The sequence below is a fragment of the Triticum urartu genome, chromosome 1A (genome assembly GCF_056163025.1).
Source record: "Triticum urartu cultivar PI428250 chromosome 1A, HENAU_Tu73, whole genome shotgun sequence".
Classification (NCBI taxonomy): Eukaryota; Viridiplantae; Streptophyta; class Magnoliopsida; order Poales; family Poaceae; genus Triticum; species Triticum urartu.
The window spans coordinates 219,392,546-219,410,306 of record NC_141873.1 but is presented as its reverse complement, the minus strand read 5'-3'; the positions used below and the strand labels follow the sequence as shown (position 1 = coordinate 219,410,306).

The 17,761-nt window shown below is 41.7% G+C and overlaps 1 pseudogene; it reads right to left on the bottom strand.

The window, feature by feature from the left end:
* Nucleotides 1-17,761, bottom strand: part of LOC147990646 (uncharacterized) — a 177,925-nt pseudogene that overhangs the window by 76,230 nt on the left and 83,934 nt on the right.

The window sequence follows — 17,761 nt, the reverse complement described above, 5'->3', positions numbered from 1 at the left end:
AATTCCCGGTGCATCATTACCCAACCGTGCACCATACCGTACCAATCCAGAGGAGATGAAGGAGATTATGCGTCAAGTACAAGAACTGCTCGACAAAGGTTATATACGCGAATCCCTTAGTCCTTGTGCTGTTCCTATCATTTTAGTGCCGAAAAAGGATGGTACGTCGCGTATGTGCGTTGATTGTAGAGGCATTAATAATATTACTATTCGTTATCGTCATCCTATTCCTAGGCTAGATGATATGCTTGATGAATTGAGTGGCTCTACAATATTCTCCAAAGTTGATTTGCGTAGTGGTTACCATCAAATTCGTATGAAATTGGGAGATGAATGGAAAACAGCATTTAAAACTAAGTTTGGATTATATGAGTGGTTAGTCATGCCTTTTGGGTTAACTAATGCACCTAGTACTTTCATGAGGTTAATGAACGAAGTTTTACGTGCCTTCATTGGACGATTTGTGGTAGTTTACTTTGATGACATATTGATTTATAGCAAATCTTTGGAGGACCATTTGGAACATTTACGTGCTGTTTTTATTGCTCTACGTGATGCACGTTTGTTTGGTAACCTTGGAAGTGCACCTTTTGCACCGACCGAGTATCTTTTCTTGGCTATGTTGTTACTCCACAGGGAATTGAAGTTGATAAAGCCAAGATTGAAGCTATTGAGAGTTGGCCGCAGCCCAAAACGGTCACACAAGTGAGGAGTTTCCTTGGCCTCGCTGGTTTCTATAGGCGTTTTGTGAGAGATTTCAGCACCATTGCTGCACCTCTCAACGAGCTTACAAAGAAGGATGTACCTTTTGTTTGGGGTACCGCACAGGAAGAAGCCTTCACGGTATTGAAAGATAAGTTAACACATGCTCCTTTACTCCAACTTCCTAATTTCAATAAGACTTTTGAGCTTGAATGTGATGCTAGTGGAATTGGATTAGGAGGTGTGTTATTACAAGATGGAAAACCTGTTGCATACTTTTCTAAAAAATTGAGTGGGCCTAGTCTGAACTATTCTACTTATGATAAAGAATTATATGCTCTTGTTCGGACCTTAGAAACATGGCAACATTATTTATGGCCCAAGGAATTTGTTATACATTGTGATCATGAATCTTTGAAACACATTAAAAGTCAAGCAAAACTGAACCGTAGACATGCTAAATGGGTTGAATTCATTGAGACTTTCCCTTATGTCATTAAACACAAGAAGGGTAAAGAAAATGTTATTGCTGATGCCTTGTCTCGTCGTTATACTATGCTTTCACAACTTGACTTTAAAATATTTGGTTTGGAGACCATCAAAGATCAATATGTTCATGATGCTGAATTTAAAGATGTATTGCAGAATTGTAAGGAAGGGAGAACTTGGAACAAGTTCGTTCTTAACGATGGATTTGTGTTTCGTGCTAACAAGCTATGCATTCCAGCTAGCTCCGTTCATCTTTTGTTATTGCAGGAGGCGCATGGAGGAGGATTAATGGGACACTTTGGCGTCAAGAAGACGGAGGATATACTTGCTACACATTTCTTTTGGCCAAAGATGAGACGGGATGTTGAGCGTTTTGTTGCTCGCTGCACTACATGTCAAAGAGCTAAGTCACGACTCAATCCTCATGGTTTATATATGCCTTTGCCTGTACCTAGTGTTCCTTGGGAGGATATATCTATGGACTTTGTTTTAGGTTTACCTCGAACAAAGAAGGGGAGGGATAGCATATTTGTTGTCGTGGATAGGTTCTCGAAAATGGCACACTTTATACCATGTCATAAAAGCGATGATGCTATTAATGTTGCTGATTTGTTCTTTCGTGAAATTATTCGCTTACATGGTGTGCCAAATACTATTGTTTCAGATCGTGATACTAAATTTCTTAGCCACTTTTGGAGATGTTTATGGGCTAAGTTGGGGACTAAGCTGCTTTTTAGTACTACTTGTCACCCCCAAACTGATGGACAAACTGAAGTAGTGAATAGAACATTGTCTACTATGCTTAGGGCTGTTTTGAAGAATAACAAGAAAATGTGGGAAGAATGCTTGCCTCATATTGAATTTGCTTATAATCGTTCATTGCATTCTACTACTAAGATGTGCCCTTTTGAAATTGTGTATGGTTTCCTACCTCGTGCACCTATTGATTTGTTGCCTCTTCCATCTTCGGAGAAGGTTAATTTTGATGCTAAAGAACGTTCTGAATTGATTTTAAAAATGCATGAGTTAACTAAGGAAAACATTGAGCGTATGAATGCTAAATATAAACTTGCTGGAGATAAGGGTAGAAAACATGTTGTGTTTGCGCCTGGAGATCTTGTTTGGTTACATTTGCGTAAAGATAGATTTCCTAATCTGCGCAAATCAAAGCTAATGCCACGTGCTGATGGTCCTTTTAAGGTTTTAGAGAAAATAAATGATAATGCATATAAACTTGAGCTACCTGCAGATTTTGGGGTTAGTCCCACTCTTAACATTGCAGATTTGAAGCCTTATTTGGGTGAGGAAGATGAGCTTCCGTCGAGGACGACTTCATTTCAAGAAGGGGAGGATGATGAGGACATCAATACCATTGTTACACCCACAGCCCCTACTGTTACATATACTGGACCAATTACTAGAGCTCGCGCACGCCAATTAAATTACCAGGTACTTTCGTTTCTTGGTAATGATTCTAATGTTCATGAGATTATGATGCTGCCTAAATTGGATACATTTGTTTTGCTTACAAATGAAGGTCCTAGCTTGGAGAAGGATGAACATTGGAGCAAGAACACGAATGGAGTTGATGGCATGCGCAAGGGGATCAAGAACGGAGTTACAAGTGATGATTTCAGGACTTTGAAGCCGCCATAAGGAGTGCATGAAGCCTTGGACGAAATATACAAGATGCCACTTCATAATATTCGTCCATAGGCTATTCTAGGTGCTGCGTCACCTTATTAATGGGCCAGGCCCATGTAATTTCGAAATACTTAAGTATAGGCTATTTTTAGAGTCCGTATGTGTGGGGAAACAAGAGTTAGGGTTGGTTTCGGACCCCACCCTCAAGGGCCACGAAATTCCCCTCTCTTCCTCCATATATACAGCCCTTAGGGCGTCGTTTAGACTTGGGTTTTGTTTAGATTAAAAGTTCGCCATAGCTGCAACTTCGCATACTTCGTTTGTGTCCAACGACCAGACCAAGACGTCACAGAACCCCACCTTGATCAATAAAGCTTTCATCTTATATTCGCAATATCCAGATTGCAATCTCAGCTTCTTGCTTGTTCTTCGTTTGCTCGCAGGAAACAGGCCCTCGTGGTCAGGTTGATCGTGCTCCGGCGTGGTCAATAACCCCTCGGAAGTTGGTTTAGCGATTGCTAAGGCGCGACGTCTCGCACGTTCGTAGTCGGATCGTCAAGGTCGACTCCCACAGAAAACGATAGCCACCATCTCATCGAAACATCGGGACACCTTTGCCTCTATCAAGATTTGAAGAGGCCATGGAGAAGATAGATGGCATGGAGAAGACGTTTGAAACCACGATAGAGGCTAAGGTGTCCCGATGTTTCGATGAGATGGTGGCTATCGTTTTCTGTGGGAGTCAACCTTGATCATGGACACCACGTGCATCATCTACTTCCACACGTTCTGCTACACCGGCGCCTCCATCGGCTACCACCTCCAACCGTGATACAATAAAGCAGGCACAATCACCACTATCTGCCAAGAGCACACCTTCTGGGCCTGCAAAGAGCTCTTCTTCATCCATGGCATCAACAGGGCAAACACATGATGTTATTTGTCGACGTTGCAAGGGTGGAGGTCATTATGCGAGAGAATGCCCATCTAAGCGTGTGATGATTGTTACTGAGGATGGTGGGTATGAGTCCGCTAGTGACTATGATGAGGAGACTTTGGCTCTTATTACACGTGACGAACACGGTGGAGACGATTCTGATCATGAGACGCAATACATGGCTCCTGAAGATGCTGACAGGTATGAATGTTTAGTTGCTCAACGTGTTTTGAGTGTGCAGGTTACACAAGCTGAGCAAAATCAGAGGCATAATTTGTTCCATACAAAGGGAGTTGTGAAGGAACGTTCTGTTCGCGTGATCATAGATGGAGGAAGCTGCAATAACTTGGCTAGCATGGAGATGGTGGAGAAGCTATCTCTCACCACAAGACCACATCCACATCCTTACTACATCCAATGATTCAACAACAGCGGCAAGGTTAAGGTAACACGTACTGTTCGTGTGCATTTTAGTATCTCTACATATGCTGATTATGTTGATTGTGATGTGGTACCTATGCAAGCATGTTCCTTATTACTTGGTAGACCATGGCAATTTGATAAAAATTCTGTACACCATGGTAGAAACAATCAGTATACTCTTGTTCATAACGATAAAAATATTACTTTGCTTCCTATGACTCCTGATTCCATTTTGAAAGATGATATTAATAGAGCTAATAAAGCAAAACAGGAGACAAATAAGAGTGAAAATCAGATTGTGGCAAAAGAATTTGAGCACCAAATGAAGCCTAATAATAAACCATCTACTGTTGTTTCTGAAATTAAATTGAAAAGTGCATGTTTACTTGCCACCAAATCTGATATTGATGAGCTAGATTTTAGCAAATCTGTTTGCTATGCTTTTGTGTGCAAAGAGGCATTATTTTCATTCGAGGACGTGCCTTCCTCTTTGCCCCCTGCTGTCACTCACATTTTGCAGGAGTTCGCTGACGTCTTTCCACAAGACGTGCCACCGGGATTACCACCTATTAGAGGGATTGAGCATCAAATTGACTTAATTCCCAGTGCTTCGCTACCCAACCGTGCACCATACCGTACCAATCCAGAGGAGACGAAGGAGATTCTGCGTCAAGTACAAGAACTGCTCGACAAAGGTTATATACGCGAATCCCTTAGTCCTTGTGCTGTTCCTATCATTTTAGTGCCGAAAAAGGATGGTACGTCGCGTATGTGCGTTGATTGTAGAGGCATTAATAATATTACTATTCGTTATCGTCATCCTATTCCTAGGCTAGATGATATGCTTGATGAATTGAGTGGCTCTACAATATTCTCCAAAGTTGATTTGCGTAGTGGATACCATCAAATTCGTATGAAATTGGGTGATGAATGGAAAACAGCATTTAAAACTAAGTTTGGATTATATGAGTGGTTAGTCATGCCTTTTGGGTTAACTAATGCACCTAGTACTTTCATGAGGTTAATGAACGAAGTTTTACGTGCTTTCATTGGACGATTTGTGGTAGTTTACTTTGATGACATACTGATTTATAGCAAATCTTTGGAGGAACATTTGGAACATTTACGTGCTGTTTTTATTGCTCTACGTGATGCATGTTTGTTTGGAAACCTTGGAAAGTGCACCTTTTGCACCGACCGAGTATCTTTTCTTGGCTATGTTGTTACTCCACAGGGAATTGAAGTTGATAAAGCCAAGATTGAAGCTATTGAGAGTTGGCCGCAGCCCAAAACGGTCACACAAGTGAGGAGTTTCCTTGGCCTCGCTGGTCTCTATAGGCGTTTTGTGAGAGATTTCAGCACCATTGCTGCACCTCTCAACGAGCTTAGAAGGATGTGCCTTTTGTTTGGGGTACCGCACAGGAAGAAGCCTTCACGGTATTGAAAGATAAGTTGACACATGCTCCTTTACTCCAACTTCCTAATTTCAATAAGACTTTTGAGCTTGAATGTGATGCTAGTGGAATTAGATTAGGAGGTGTGTTATTACAAGATGGAAAACCTGTTGCATACTTTTCTGAAAAATTGAGTGGGCCTAGTCTGAACTATTCTACTTATGATAAAGAATTATATGCTCTTGTTCGGACCTTAGAAACATGGCAACATTATTTATGGCCCAAGGAATTTGTTATACATTCTGACCATGAATCTTTGAAACACATTAAAAGTCAAGCAAAACTGAACCGTAGACATGCTAAATGGGTTGAATTCATTGAGACTTTCCCTTATGTCATTAAACACAAGAAGGGTAAAGAAAATGTTATTGCTGATGCCTTGTCTCGTCGTTATACTATGCTTTCACAACTTGACTTTAAAATATTTGGTTTGGAGACCATCAAAGATCAATATGTTCATGATGCTGAATTTAAAGATGTATTGCAGAATTGTAAGGAAGGGAGAACTTGGAACAAGTTCGTTCTTAACGATGGATTTGTGTTTCGTGCTAACAAGCTATGCATTCCAGCTAGCTCCGTTCGTCTTTTGTTGTTGCAGGAGGCGCATGGAGGAGGATTAATGGGACACTTTGGCGTCAAGAAGACGGAGGATATACTTGCTACACATTTCTTTTGGCCAAAGATGAGACGGGATGTTGAGCGTTTTGTTGCTCGCTGCACTACATGTCAAAGAGCTAAGTCACGACTCAATCCTCATGGTTTATATATGCCTTTGCCTGTACCTAGTGTTCCTTGGGAGGATATATCTATGGACTTTGTTTTAGGTTTACCTCGAACAAAGAAGGGGAGGGATAGCATATTTGTTGTCGTGGATAGGTTCTCAAAAATGGCACACTTTATACCATGTCATAAAAGCGATGATGCTGTTAATGTTTCTGATTTGTTCTTTCGTGAAATTATTCGCTTACATGGTGTGCCAAATACTATTGTTTCAGATCGTGATACTAAATTTCTTAGCCACTTTTGGAGATGTTTATGGGCTAAGTTGGGGACTAAGCTGCTTTTTAGTACTACTTGTCACCCCCAAACTGATGGACAAACTGAAGTAGTGAATAGAACATTGTCTACTATGCTTAGGGCTGTTTTGAAGAATAACAAGAAAATGTGGGAAGAATGCTTGCCTCATATTGAATTTGCTTATAATCGCTCATTGCATTCTACTACTAAGATGTGCCCTTTTGAAATTGTGTATGGTTTCCTACCTCGTGCACCTATTGATTTGTTGCCTCTTCCATCTTCAGAGAAGGTTAATTTTGATGCTAAAGAACGTTCTGAATTGATTTTAAAAATGCATGAGTTAACTAAGGAAAACATTGAGCATATGAATGCTAAATATAAACTTGCTGGAGATAAGGGTAGAAAACATGTTGTGTTTGCGCCTGGAGATCTTGTTTGGTTACATTTGCGTAAAGATAGATTTCCTAATCTGCGCAAATCAAAGCTAATGCCACGTGCTGATGGTCCTTTTAAGGTGTTAGAGAAAATAAATGATAATGCATATAAACTTGAGCTACCTGTAGATTTTGGGGTTAGTCCCACTTTTAACATTGCAGATTTGAAGCCTTATTTGGGTGAGGAAGATGCGCTTCCGTCGAGGACGACTTCATTTCAAGAAGGGGAGGATGATGAGGACATCAATACCATTGTTACACCCACAGCCCCTACTGTTACATATACTGGACCAATTACTAGAGCTCGTGCACGCCAATTAAATTACCAGGTACTTTCGTTTCTTGGTAATGATTCTAATGTTCATGAGATTATGATGCTGCCTAAATTGGATACATTTGTTTTGCTTACAAATGAAGGGCCTAGCTTGGAGAAGGATGAACATTGGAGCAAGAACACGCATGGAGTTGATGGCATGCGCAAGGGGATCAAGAACGGAGTTACAAGTGATGATTTCAGGACTTTGAAGCCGCCATAAGGAGTGCATGAAGCCTTGGACGAAATATACAAGATGCCACTTCATAATATTCGTCCATAGGCTATTCTAGGTGCTGCGTCACCTTATTAATGGGCCAGGCCCATGTAATTTCGAAATACTTAAGTATAGGCTATTTTTAGAGTCCGTATGTGTGGGGAAACAAGAGTTAGGGTTGTTTTCGGACCCCACCCTCAAGGGCCACGAAATTCCCCCCTCTTCCTCCATATATACAGCCCTTAGGGCGTCGTTTAGACTTTGGGTTTTGTTTAGATTAAAAGTTCGCCATAGCTGCAACTTTGCGTACTTCGTTTGTGTCCAACGACCAGACCAAGACGTCACAGAACCCCACCTTGATCAATAAAGCTTTCATCTTATATTCGCAATATCCCGATTGCCATCTAAGTTTCTTGCTTGTTCTTCGTTTGCTCGCAGGAAACAGACCCTCGTGGTCAGGTTGATCGTGCCCCGGCGTGGTCAATAACCCTCGGAAGTTGGTTTAGCGATTGCTAAGGCGCGACGTCTCGCACGTTCGTAGTCGGATCGTCAAGGTCGACTCCCACAGAAAACGATAGCCACCATCTCATCGAAACATCGGGACACCTTAGCCTCTATCAGTGGCTTTAGTTGATCCTCCGTGTGGTCAAAAGGGAAAGGGGTATATTCTAACTATTTGAGGTAAGAGAGGATATATGATAAAATCAGAAAAGATGAGAAGTAATGGATTCTTTTGAAAATAGAGTTTTAGAGATTTCCTGTCCTAGGGGCTTTCCGATTTCTAGGGTCACGTCCTACAGTCAACATGTGCTCTGATACCATATATGTAGCGACCCGACCTCAGACGGTCAAGTCTCTGTGTATCTGTGCCATCTCTGGATCGGTATGCTGGCACACACAGTACATCAATGTATATATCAAAGTGCAATCACATGTATAAATAAAGTAAAACTGATATATACCTCATAAGTCTCAGTGGAAACAAATAATCAGGTGTGGAGTCCATCAATGCCATCAGTAGGTTGAGTGTAGACCGTAACCCTATGACGTAACTCTTACTCGTCGGAAGAAACATATCTGCAACATGAGACGTTGCAGCCGTGTAGGTTAGTACATTGAATGTACCGGCAAGATCACAATAAGAGAAAACAAATGATAAACTATACTATATGCAATATGGCTTTGTGGCTCTGTATCTGAGTTTTGTTTGCATAAAAGCTGGTTTTATTTTCCCAACAACAAAGGAATATCAGGAGTCTGTACTATGGAGTTTTCTGCCATGACATGGTTCCGCCAACCGATGTCTCATACCCAAATCATCATAAGTTGCCCACAATTAAATTATCATTCCGGTGCTGAGAGTTCCGAGATAGATCCAAGTCCAGAGGCTCAAATTGTCCGTAACCAGGGACACGGCTAATCGATTAGGTTTTAACCCTCTGCAGAGGTTTGTACACTTTACCCGCAAGATTCGATCCCTCTCTTTACATTCTCGCACTTCAGGGTGTTTGAGAACAAGATGACCGAAACATGGTCTTCCGAAGAGTTCCTCTGACCACTGTCCAGTGCTCATCCAATCCTACCGTAGTTCTACATCTGCTAGCACCGTCCCAGCCAGAGTCACAACTAAGGTCAACCAAGTCAGAGCCCATAGTGACTTGCGGTTGCACAGGTAAGCTTCCGGGCATGAAGTATTCTTCCGTCTCTTTGAGTCTGGGTGAAGCTTTCCGCAAGATGTCATGGCGCTTCTCCATGCATCCCGGCCAACCACTGGCTTCTCCAGGGTGCCCGTCAACCGTCCTTCACCCAGTAGTGTGTATTGAATTCTTGTCTCGAGTCTCGAAATCTCGAGGAGTCCTAAAGATGCAATCCTTGCAGATGCCATCATGAAGTTGTCGTCTTTGACGTAAAGTCTCACACCACTCCCGAGCACTCATACCAAACCCCATCTACTACAGCGTAGCATTAAAACTATATACGTCCCGGGCTTGGTAACAGGGAGGTGGATTCCTACCTCATGCATTCTACTCAACTACAAGAATTCAATATCACTACTGGAGGGATTGAAATAATGGTGCCACTAAACGCAATAAAAATATTGGTATGAAAATATGGTCAAAGTGAACTTGCCTGGCCAGTTGGTGAAGATATTATCGCTCTTAAAAACTTGATAAGCTAGTCGTCACTCTCCGATGAAATCTATACAAGCAAGCATAGTATTGATAGAGGCAAAGGTGTCCCGATGTTTCGATGAGATGGTGGCTATCGTTTTCTGTGGGAGTCGACCTTGACGATCCGACTACGAACGTGCGAGACGTCGCGCCTTAGCAATCGCTAAACCAACTTCCGAGGGGTTATTGACCACGCCGGAGCACGATCAACCTGACCACGAGGGCCTGTTTTCCTGCGAGCAAACGAAGAACAAGCAAGAAGCTGAGATTGCAATCTGGATATTGCGAATATAAGATGAAAGCTTTATTGATCAAGGTGGGGTTCTGTGACGTCTTGGTCTGGTCGTTGGACACAAACGAAGTACGCGAAGTTGCAGCTATGGCGAACTTTTAATCTAAACAAAACCCAAGTCTAAACGACGCCCTAAGGGCTGTATATATGGAGGAAGAGAGGGGAATTTCGTGGCCCTTGAGGGTGGGGTCCGAAACCAACCCTAACTCTTGTTTCCCCACACATACGGACTCCAAAAATAGCCTATACTTAAGTATTTCGAAATTACATGGGCCTGGCCCATTAATAAGGTGACGCAGCACCTAGAATAGCCTATGGACGAATATTATGAAGTGGCATCTTGTATATTTCGTCCAAGGCTTCATGCACTCCTTATGGCGGCTTCAAAGTCCTGAAATCATCACTTGTAACTCCGCTCTTGATCCCCTTGCGCATGCCATCAACTCCATTCGTGTTCTTGCTCCAATGTTCATCCTTCTCCAAGCTAGGACCTTCATTTGTAAGCAAAACAAATGTATCCAATTTAGGCAGCATCATAATCTCATGAACATTAGAATCATTACCAAGAAACGAAAGTACCTGGTAATTTAATTGGCGTGCGCGAGCTCTAGTAATTGGTCCAGTATATGTAACAGTAGGGGCTGTGGGTGTAACAATGGTATTGATGTCCTCATCATCCTCCCCTTCTTGAAATGAAGTCGTCCTCGACGGAAGCTCATCTTCCTCACCCAAATAAGGCTTCAAATCTGCAATGTTAAAAGTGAGACTAACCCCAAAATCTGCAGGTAGCTCAAGTTTATATGCATTATCATTTATTTTCTCTAAAACCTTAAAAGGACCATCAGCACGTGGCATTAGCTTTGATTTGCGCAGATTAGGAAATCTATCTTTACGCAAATGTAACCAAACAAGATCTCCAGGTGCAAACACAACATGTTTTCTACCCTTATCTCCAGCAAGTTTATATTTAGCATTCATACGCTCAATGTTTTCCTTAGTTAACTCATGCATTTTTAAAATCAATTCAGAACGTTCTTTAGCATCAAAATTAACCTTCTCCGAAGATGGAAGAGGCAACAAATCAATAGGTGCACGAGGTAGGAAACCATACACAATTTCAAAAGGGCACATCTTAGTAGTAGAATGCAATGAACGATTATAAGCAAATTCAATATGAGGCAAGCATTCTTCCCACATTTTCTTGTTATTCTTCAAAACAGCCCTAAGCATAGTAGACAATGTTCTATTCACTACTTCAGTTTGTCCATCAGTTTGGGGGTGACAAGTAGTACTAAAAAGCAGCTTAGTCCCCAACTTAGCCCATAAACATCTCCAAAAGTGGCTAAGAAATTTAGTATCACGATCTGAAACAATAGTATTTGGCACACCATGTAAGCGAATAATTTCACGAAAGAACAAATCAGCAACATTAACAGCATCATCGCTTTTATGACATGGTATAAAGTGTGCCATTTTCGAGAACCTATCCACGACAACAAATATGCTATCCCTCCCCTTCTTTGTTCGAGGTAAACCTAAAACAAAGTCCATAGATATATCCTCCCAAGGAACACTAGGTACAGGCAAAGGCATATATAAACCATGAGGATTGAGTCGTGACTTAGCTCTTTGACAGGTAGTGCAGCGAGCAACAAAACGCTCAACATCCCGTCTCATCTTTGGCCAAAAGAAATGTGTAGCAAGTATATCCTCCGTCTTCTTGACGCCAAAATGTCCCATTAATCCTCCTCCATGCGCCTCCTGCAATAACAAAAGACGAACGGAGCTAGCTGGAATGCATAGCTTGTTAGCACGAAACACAAATCCATCGTTAAGAACGAACTTGTTCCAAGTTCTCCCTTCCTTACAATTCTGCAATACATCTTTAAATTCAGCATCATTAACATATTGATCCTTGATGGTCTCCAAACCAAATATTTTAAAGTCAAGTTGTGAAAGCATAGTATAACGACGAGACAAGGCATCAGCAATAACATTTTCTTTACCCTTCTTGTGTTTAATGACATAAGGGAAAGTCTCAATGAATTCAACCCATTTAGCATGTCTACGGTTCAGTTTTGCTTGACTTTTAATGTGTTTCAAAGATTCATGATCAGAATGTATAACAAATTCCTTGGGCCATAAATAATGTTGCCATGTTTCTAAGGTCCGAACAAGAGCATATAATTCTTTATCATAAGTAGAATAGTTCAGACTAGGCCCACTCAATTTTTCAGAAAAGTATGCAACAGGTTTTCCATCTTGTAATAACACACCTCCTAATCCAATTCCACTAGCATCACATTCAAGCTCAAAAGTCTTATTGAAATTAGGAAGTTGGAGTAAAGGAGCATGTGTTAACTTATCTTTCAATACCGTGAAGGCTTCTTCCTGTGCGGTACCCCAAACAAAAGGGACATCCTTCTTTGTAAGCTCGTTGAGAGGTGCAGCAATGGTGCTGAAATCTCTCACAAAACGCCTATAGAAACCAGCGAGGCCAAGGAAACTCCTCACTTGTGTGACCGTTTTGGGCTGCGGCCAACTCTCAATAGCTTCAATCTTGGCTTTATCAACTTCAATTCCCTGTGGAGTAACAACATAGCCAAGAAAAGATACTCGGTCGGTGCAAAAGGTGCACTTTCCAAGGTTACCAAACAAACGTGCATCACGTAGAGCAATAAAAACAGCACGTAAATGTTCCAAATGGTCCTCCAAAGATTTGCTATATATCAATATGTCATCAAAGTAAACTACCACAAAACGTCCAATGAAGGCACGTAAAACTTCGTTCATTAACCTCATGAAAGTACTAGGTGCATTAGTTAACCCAAAAGGCATGACTAACCACTCATATAATCCAAACTTAGTTTTAAATGCTGTTTTCCATTCATCTCCCAATTTCATACGAATTTGATGGTAACCACTACGCAAATCAACTTTGGAGAATATTGTAGAGCCACTCAATTCATCAAGCATATCATCTAGCCTAGGAATAGGATGACGATAACGAATAGTAATATTATTAATGCCTCTACAATCAACGCACATACGCGACGTACCATCCTTTTTCGGCACTAAAATGATAGGAACAGCACAAGGACTAAGGGATTCGCGTATATAACCTTTGTCGAGCAGTTCTTGTACTTGACGCATAATCTCCTTCGTCTCCTCTGGATTGGTACGGTATGGTGCACGGTTGGGTAATGATGCACCGGGAATTAAGTCAATTTGATGCTCAATCCCGCGAATAGGTGGTAATCCTGGTGGCACGTCTTGTGGAAAGACGTCGGCGAACTCCTGCAAAATGTTAGTGACAGCAGGAGGCAAAGAGGAAGGCGCGTCCTCGAATGAAAATAATGCCTCTTTGCACACAAAAGCATAGCAAACAGATTTGTTTCGAACGTCTTCTCCATGTCATCTATCTTCTCCATGGCCTCTTCAAATCTGTTTAGCACATCCTGCACCTGTCCATTCATCATTTGCTGAAATTTATCATGCAACTCCTGATTCGTCATGTTCTCCCAGTCAGTCTCGTCGGCTTGTGATCCTGCCATGGTTAGCAACAATAGAAAACACACAAGAATATGATCCTACAGAATACTAACAAGAGGTGGTGGTGGCGGGTGTCACAAATCCGTCAAGCAAATCTCAAATTCTTACCAGTTCTTACCCAGCAGCAGGCGGTGATCGGCAACCGTTGTAGTCAAAACTCTCAAAAGCTTGGATAGAGCGATTGCCAGGGAGAGTCAAACGCACGACGTAGAGGTATGTGGAGCTGGGAAGGCTTATAGTATGGTAGCAAAAAGGGTCAGCAATAATCTATTCAGAGATGCAAAGTTGAATAAACGCTCAACGACGGTACTGTGCTGGTCCTAGGCTAGACCGTGCTAGAGACGCGAGCCTAGAACACTAACAAAATCACGGCGCTGCACGTAAAGAAGGGAAAAGCACACTCTGGAACTTTTTTTTTTTCGCTTTTTTTTTTTGCGCTCCTTTTTTTTTTTGCGCTCCTCTTTTTTTTTTTGCGCTCCTCTTTTTTTTTTTTGCGCTCCTCTTTTTTTTTTTTTTTTTGCGAAAAATTACTATAACGGCGAGTGTCTCAAAACTCTTCCCTCGTCAAACTGATAGTATGGGCACGAAAAAATTTTTTCCACTTTTTTTTTCGGAAATCAGGGCAGCGACGACGAAAAAGTGCGACAAAAAATCACTATGATGGCACGTGGCTCAAAAGACTCAGAAAAGCCTAAAAATAGGATAGGGAAAAAAAATTTTTGCCCGAGAAAATTTTGGCCTAAAAACTGCCCGGGGGTCTCCAGACTTTTTTTTTTTTCCGAGACCTACGCAGGCAAGGAAACACGAATCGGAATTGAGATTGACCTCAAGAACAAATCTAATATGAGAAGAACTCGGATTGGTGGTGGATATATGGTTGTGGTATATGGCAGCGGTGGTGGTATATGGTAGCGGTGGTGGTATATGAATACAGATTGGTGGTAGTATATGGATACGGATTGGTGGTGGTATATGGATATGGATTCAAAGCGGTGGCGGATAAGCAAAAGTGGTAGATGGGCGATGATGATGGCGGCGTGACAACTTATGACCAGAACTCGAAACTCTAAAAGACTAGACTCTAAGACCAGCAACTTGACACGACGATGCAACCGCAAATTCAACAAAGCAAAAACCCTAAAAAGATTATGCAAAGGCTCAGATTGGTTCGGATATGATGAACTAACCCTAATTTTTTTTTTTTTGTGGCTTTTTCGTGGACTGTAGGTATGAAGAACAGACTCAATCTAATCTACGAAAAATTGTAAAATCTCACCGAGCAACCTGGAAATCTGATACCACTTGATAGAGGCAAAGGTGTCCCGATGTTTCGATGAGATGGTGGCTATCGTTTTCTGTGGGAGTCGACCTTGACGATCCGACTACGAACGTGCGAGACGTCGCGCCTTAGCAATCGCTAAACCAACTTCCGAGGGGTTATTGACCACGCCGGAGCACGATCAACCTGACCACGAGGGCCTGTTTTCCTGCGAGCAAACGAAGAACAAGCAAGAAGCTGAGATTGCAATCTGGATATTGCGAATATAAGATGAAAGCTTTATTGATCAAGGTGGGGTTCTGTGACGTCTTGGTCTGGTCGTTGGACACAAACGAAGTACGCGAAGTTGCAGCTATGGCGAACTTTTAATCTAAACAAAACCCAAGTCTAAACGACGCCCTAAGGGCTGTATATATGGAGGAAGAGAGGGGAATTTCGTGGCCCTTGAGGGTGGGGTCCGAAACCAACCCTAACTCTTGTTTCCCCACACATACGGACTCCAAAAATAGCCTATACTTAAGTATTTCGAAATTACATGGGCCTGGCCCATTAATAAGGTGACGCAGCACCCAGAATAGCCTATGGACGAATATTATGAAGTGGCATCTTGTATATTTCGTCCAAGGCTTCATGCACTCCTTATGGCGGCTTCAAAGTCCTGAAATCATCACTTGTAACTCCGCTCTTGATCCCCTTGCGCATGCCATCAACTCCATTCGTGTTCTTGCTCCAATGTTCATCCTTCTCCAAGCTAGGACCTTCATTTGTAAGCAAAACAAATGTATCCAATTTAGGCAGCATCATAATCTCATGAACATTAGAATCATTACCAAGAAACGGAAGTACCTGGTGATTTAATTGGCGTGCGCGAGCTCTAGTAATTGGTCCAGTATATGTAACAGTAGGGGCTGTGGGTGTAACAATGGTATTGATGTCCTCATCATCAGACTCAATCTAATCTACGAAAAACTGTAAAATCTCACCGAGCAACCTGGAAATCTGATACCACTTGATAGAGGCAAAGGTGTCCCGATGTTTCGATGAGATGGTGGCTATCGTTTTCTGTGGGAGTCGACCTTGACGATCCGACTACGAACGTGCGAGACGTCGCGCCTTAGCAATCGCTAAACCAACTTCCGAGGGGTTATTGACCACGCCGGAGCACGATCAACCTGACCACGAGGGCCTGTTTTCCTGCGAGCAAACGAAGAACAAGCAAGAAGCTGAGATTGCAATCTGGATATTGCGAATATAAGATGAAAGCTTTATTGATCAAGGTGGGGTTCTGTGACGTCTTGGTCTGGTCGTTGGACACAAACGAAGTACGCGAAGTTGCAGCTATGGCGAACTTTTAATCTAAACAAAACCCAAGTCTAAACGACGCCCTAAGGGCTGTATATATGGAGGAAGAGAGGGGAATTTCGTGGCCCTTGAGGGTGGGGTCCGAAACCAACCCTAACTCTTGTTTCCCCACACATACGGACTCCAAAAATAGCCTATACTTAAGTATTTCGAAATTACATGGGCCTGGCCCATTAATAAGGTGACGCAGCACCTAGAATAGCCTATGGACGAATATTATGAAGTGGCATCTTGTATATTTCGTCCAAGGCTTCATGCACTCCTTATGGCGGCTTCAAAGTCCTGAAATCATCACTTGTAACTCCGCTCTTGATCCCCTTGCGCATGCCATCAACTCCATTCGTGTTCTTGCTCCAATGTTCATCCTTCTCCAAGCTAGGACCTTCATTTGTAAGCAAAACAAATGTATCCAATTTAGGCAGCATCATAATCTCATGAACATTAGAATCATTACCAAGAAACGAAAGTACCTGGTAATTTAATTGGCGTGCGCGAGCTCTAGTAATTGGTCCAGTATATGTAACAGTAGGGGCTGTGGGTGTAACAATGGTATTGATGTCCTCATCAAGTATTCACATAAGCAATCATTCTAGCACTCAATCATAACAATCAAAATAACAACGAAATCGAAATAGGATCGAAGGTAAAAACCAAAGAAAACTCCAAATCACTCAAATAAACTTATAGGGCTAATCTACACCACAACAACTCCACCTAACAACAAGTAAAAATCCTAAAACAAAAAATACTTAACACACGGTAAAAATAATTATCCGCTATGTAACATAAAGTATTTTTCCTATAATAAAATTCTAACAGTACCTAGAACCTCTAACACTATTCCTATTGCTAGCAACTAGTCATACAACAAACAACACCTAGAACCTCAAGAATACTAAGTCTAATAAATCCTAGAAATCACCTACTGTTAACCAATAGAATATATGACACACTGGCGAAAACTAGCAAAAGAAACTAATTAAAACTAATTTATAATAATTAAACTACAAACAGTACTAAAAACAGAGTAATCAGTACTGTTTACAATAAAAAGCTAATCTAACTAACTCACTAGCATGCAAACTAAACACTACTGCGTAGCTAGTCTAATAAGTAACCAGGAGCAAAAAGAATCGGTCAAAAATAATATTCCTAACTCAAAATAGCTCAAATCTAGTGATTTGAGAAAATTCATACAAACACAAATTTAAACTGCTCAAATGTGAAATAAAATTGAACTAACAGAAACTTCATAAAATTTGTGATCCAAGGCAGTTGGAATCACTCAAAAATACCTCGTAGATAATTAACTATGGATTTTACAAGATTGAAACTATTCTGTTTTAAAAACAGAACGAAAAAAACAGTAGGTCGGGATTTACTGTAGCAGTTCCGGTGATGGGGTCCTGGTGGAGCTCCGGCGACGTCCTCCGGTGGCCCTCTGGCGCCGGGGAAGGGACGGTCGGGGGCGGTAG